Raw genomic sequence first — 5,565 nt, 5'->3', positions numbered from 1 at the left:
TTTCTTTCTTTCTTTCTTTCTTTCTTTCTTTCTTTCTTTCTTTCTTTCTTTCTTTCTTTCTTTCTTTTTCTTTCTTTTTCTTTCTTTTTCTTTCTTTTTCTTTCCTTTTTTGTTCCCTTTCCCCTTTCTGCTCCTCCTTTTTGGTCCAGTGGGCCTGTGGGCCAAAAAGCCCCACAGCAGGGCTGCACGGCCAGCACAGCAGGACCACATTTGCTGCTTTCTGATTTTTGGTATGTAGTATCTGGGCAGTAATGAAAAGCCTGCAGGGATTACTGTGTCTGTGAATCAATATCTCCAAGGCAGAGACTGCTCACAAGGTGTCAGCCGTGGATCACACACTTGCAGAGCTCCTAAGCTTATCTTCTTCCCTGGTTTTTGAAAACCTGCGGAAATTTGCCTGTGCACACCAGGTTTTCCAATACAGCCCCGATGAGACGGGTCATCATGTCTCTTGGTACTGTGAGACTGAGCGCATACCTATTGATCACCACTTCACCAAGCATACCCAAATAGTTTTCAGTACTCCTTTTGTCACCTCTTTAGGAAATTAAATGGGAGCCAATCCTTACTGATGTAACAGCTGTGTACAGAGGGGTAGGATCTGAGCCTAGCAACAGTGTTTCAGAGTAACGGGAGGAAACAGTGAAGCAAATTCTGCATTTCACCTATAATACCCTTGGCCTTCAGGGAGACCAATACCACCTCCTCAGCCACCTGCAAAAAATATTTCTTCTGAAATGAGAAAGTATGCAGGAAGCGTGACTTAGGAAGAAAGAGCAATTTACTGCTATGGAAGTAAATAAGGCATCAAGCAACGTCACTCTATTTATAAAGTATCCTACTGTCATAACCTAGGTTTAGTACCTGAAATACTGCTCATATTGTAATGAGGAATGTTATGATGTTGTTACTATTCAGGATACTCCTGCAATAATTTCTGCTTATAAGTTGTTATACATATGAAAGATCCTTGAAAGTACCATTGCAAAGGGACTGTTTGCAGTGCATCAACCACAGCACAGATTAGATTCCTGCAGATTCAGGACCTAAATGTTTGTTCCATCACACAGACTTGGAGTATGCTTTGCACTGTCTTGGCAATTTCCTAACACATCTGTAGCAGACATAAAGAGATTAATAATATCCCATCTGTGGTCAGACAGTCTCAAATCCCTACAATTAGATGTTATCATTGCATTTGTGTTTGTAAAATGTCTGGCAGATTCTATGTTTTCACTCATTTGCAAACCCAAAGTCTGGCTACAATTATGCTATAGAAAAAGCAGAATAAATTTTTGTAATTTGAAGGTGAAACCTTTTGCTGAAGGTTTTACACATTGCTCATTTTCCCAGAGCTCAAACCCAGGGAACAGCATCTTCAGTGCTTGAAGAGGAAGACAGAGAAGGCCCATTCCATGCTATGTTATGGGCACTCCCCAGAGCCTGCTTGCTCCCCTGGGTCTCTGCTCTTCCACTCCACTCTGACTACAGCTCTCTCTGCACATGAAGCTGCAGCCTCTTCCAGGGGTCACCATGTTCCTGACTACTCCATGGTGAACCAGAACAAATCTCTTCCCAACTTCCCCTGCAAATGCACCCCCTGTATGCCTGTGCTCCTGCCAGCAGAGCTGGGCAATGCACCACAAACAGAGCGTGTGCAAGATGCAGACCTTACATCACCACTCAGTAAGTCAAGAATGAAGTCTGTGGCACAACTGAAAGAAGAAGTTTGACATGAAGATTTGTGTTCTGCTTTCTCACTCAGAGTTCAACAGCTGTGAAACAGAAACAAAGTATTTTAGGCTTTCTTTTTGCAGACTTGATGCCATCCTTTCCTATCCAAAACCCAATCTATGTGACAGAATGCGGCCTTGGTCCAGATACCAAGCTGTGGGGTGTGGTTGACCCACTTGAGGGACAGAATGTCATCCAGAGACACCTAGACAGGTTTGAGCAGTGAGCCCAGGAGAACCTCATGAGGTTCAACAAAGCCAAGTGCAAGATCTTGTACTTGTGTTGAGGCAATCCCAATACTAGTGCAAGCTGGGGGAGGTAAGGATGGAGCACAGCCCTGTCGACAATGGGTTGGGGATACTGGTGGATGACAAGCAGGACATAAGCTACAATGTGCCCTTGCAGACCAGAAAGCCAACCGTATCCTGGGCTACATCAAGAGTGGCCAGCAGGGCAAGAGAGGTGATCCTACCCTCTGCTCTGCACTGGTGAGGCCTCACCTGGAGTACTGTGTCCAGATGTGGAGTCCTCAGTACAGGAGAGACATGGACTTGTTGGAGCACATCCAGAGTAGGGCCACAAAAATGATCCAAGGTATGGAACACCTCTGCTACAAGGACAGGCTGAGAGAGCTGAGGCTGTTCAGCCTGGAGAAGAGAAGGCTCTGGGAAGATCTGAGCACCTTTCAGTATCTAAAGAAAAGAAGGGAACAGACTCTTTAGCAGGGTCTGTGGTGATAGGACAAAGGGAAATTGTTTCAAACTGAAAGAGAGGAGAATTAGTTTGGATATAAGGACAAAATCTTTTACAGTGAGGGTGGTGAGGCACTGGAACAGGTTGCCCGGTGATGTGGTGGATGTCCTGTCTCTGGAGACTTTCAAGGCTAGGCTGCACAGAGCCCTGAGCTAACTGACCGAGCAGTGGACGTCCCTGTTCATTGCAGGGGTTTGGACTAGATAACCTTTAAATGTGTCTTCCAACTAAAAGTATTCTATGATTCTATGATTTACTGAGCATACAGCATGAGCCGGAACCCATGCTGGCAGTGTGCAGGTCCTAAGGAACTCTGCTGGCATATGGCTGCTGGATGCTGTCAGGAGCAGCCTACAAACTGCAGAATCAAAGCTCATTTCTCATCGCCTTTTACGGCATTCTCCACAGATGATGGATCAGGTACGTGTTTCCATTCTTTTGAAATGAATGTGTATTCTCCACAAGTGATTTGGTCTTTCAGAGATAGCTGAGTATTTGCTCACTAATTGGTGGATATCCACATAAGCCATACAAAAGAAGAAAACAAATTAAATAACGCAGGCTTTGTCGCAGCGTATGAAGGCATCTGCTGTCACTGTACGCTATGGGCGTCTGCCCACACAAGACAAAAAGGGCGTGACTGTGTCAAGGCGTTACGCCTTGCAGTCGCGATAATGGGGGTTCCCATAGAGTTAAAAATGGACAATGGACCAGGCTACAAGAGCCATTGTTTTGAGGCCTGGTGCCGCACTTGGGGTATCCGGCACATGTTTGGGATCCCACATATTTCCCAAGGACAAGCAATAGTGGAGCGCGCACATCAGCTCCTGAAAGGGCAGCTCCGTGCCCCTAAAGAGGGGTCATCAACGCAATTGTCCTCATCACTGTTGGAGCAGTGATAGAAGAGGCCCTTCACGCAGCGTGACTACGTTCTGGGCCGAGCAAAGACATTGTTTGTCACAGATCCGACACGATGGGAGGGTCCTTGGATGTATGCACTCCTTGCACTTGCACTTCCCACAGTCTTCACCTGGGCCAGCGTGTGGCCCCTGCGAGCAGGGGTTAAGTCCGTGCAGAAGATAACGGTTGACAATGATCCATTTGGTGATTGGCTGAAAAACCTGTTTGGCGGACTTGGGCCGTGGGTCACCCAGATACTTAAAGTAGTCGGTATAGTGCTCCTAGTGTTTATCTGCATTGCATTTTGCTTACCGTGCTTGATGGGATGTGTGCACCAGTGCTTACAGAGAATGAGGGAACGAGCTTTTGATCGGCACATGGAATACCATAGGCTACGTGAACGCTTGTGATAAGTCCTAAGTAGTTAATGATGAAGTACGCACCTGTATAATGTGTGAACATTAGAGCTTAAGCAGTAGATAAGTTAGTTGGGAGATGGGTTATAGGGGGTTTTGCGATCACGCTGTAACGGGGCAAGGCTTTTCCAGGCATGGGAGGAGAAAAATGTAGTAGGCGGTGACCGAGCGTGCGGGATGTGACACGACAGGACCTCCCCTGCCTAGTATATATGTATATAAGACGCACTTAGGCCTTGTAGGAATAGTTGGGGAAACTGGGAACCAAAAGGGGAACGTATAAAAGGGGCTGTTAAAGAGCGGGGAGTTGTGGGATGAAATGGGCAGTGCCTGCGTGCACCTGGGGAGGGGTCTAGGGTCACGAGTATCCGGGGCGGTCGCGTGTACGGGTATAAATAGCCTTGTTGCGCAGCATTAAATTGTCATTTCGGTGTTACACACTGTGTGTGCATCCCGTATGCCCCGCATGAGGAGGTGCGGACGGAAGGGAAGCCTTATTACGTTGTCGTAGACAACATATGGCCACAAAATAATTCTGTTATGATGCTGGAAATTTCATGCCATTATTCCATACAGGAACCTCCAGAAGGTTGTGAGAAATCAACTTAATTCTTTAGTTCAGGTGTGCTGCCATGCCAGAACCTTTAGTGGTTTTGTCCTGTGTTTTTAGAGGAAAGGGAACAGAATCTCACAACAGTTTGGGGAACACTTGAGGGTCCATTTGACCTGGTCAAGACCCTGTTCATGCTGTGTTGCTGGAGGGATCTGCTTTGCTGTGATCGCAGGCAGTGCTGGGGAGGTGCTGGAATACTGGGCTGGAGCTGTCTGCACTATACCCTGTGTCTGCATCAGGTCCCTAGGGGTGTGCAGCAGGGTCTTGTGCTTATAGATGGGTCCCCCAGCCACTCATACAACCCAGTGCTTGCAGCACAGAAGATGAAGCCTGCACACACATGAGCTGGCTCTACCAGCCATTATGGGGAATGCACGAGATGATGCTGAGTTTATTTTAGGCAACCTGGGGCTGGGAGTCTGGTCTCCAGTGTCACTTCACAGTGAGTAGAGCTCACTGTCTCTCAGATTTAATAGCCATCATGGAAGATTTCAGCTCATCTTCTTGTAATGAATTTGAATGATTTCATTAAACTAGAATTGCAGACAGCGCAAGGGCATACAGTAAAGCTGAAAATAATTTGCAAGAACCTGACTTTGCCATTTTGTAGCAGCTTGGCCAGTCTGACAAAGGGTGAAAGCTTCAGAGAAAGAGGAAAGCACATGTAATGAACCCACCTGGAACCCAAACTCAGTGCTGCTCCTTGAAGTGGGTCTTCATCCTTTCATGGCACAGCAAAAGGCAAATACAAAGCAAGACTCTAGCAGTCTCAACCATACTTTGAGGCATAACAGACAGGATTGCTCAGCTTTGATTTTTAATTTTTTTGTTGCTCTTGCATCTACTACAGGAATAGCATAATAGGAATAAACAACTTATTCTCCTAACCCAGTTTAAAACAGTTTTAGCCAGTTCACACCATCTGTCAAGTAACATCACATACTAGAAGAGAAATAGGGGTAAGAAAGCATGAGACACAGCCTTAGGTACAGAGCAGCGAGGCAGTGCTAGTATTCTGCTTCATGTATGAGAGCTGGCAGTATGTGCACACAAGTACTGCATCTGGTATGCATGCACAGTGCTCTGGCAGAGCATGGCATGGGAATACTGTGCTCCTGGCTCCTCCAGACCCTGCTAGTCTGTCCCCTA

This window comes from Numida meleagris, chromosome Z (assembly GCF_002078875.1).
Source record: "Numida meleagris isolate 19003 breed g44 Domestic line chromosome Z, NumMel1.0, whole genome shotgun sequence".
NCBI classification, from domain to species: Eukaryota; Metazoa; Chordata; class Aves; order Galliformes; family Numididae; genus Numida; species Numida meleagris.
Note: the sequence above shows the minus strand (reverse complement) of the source record.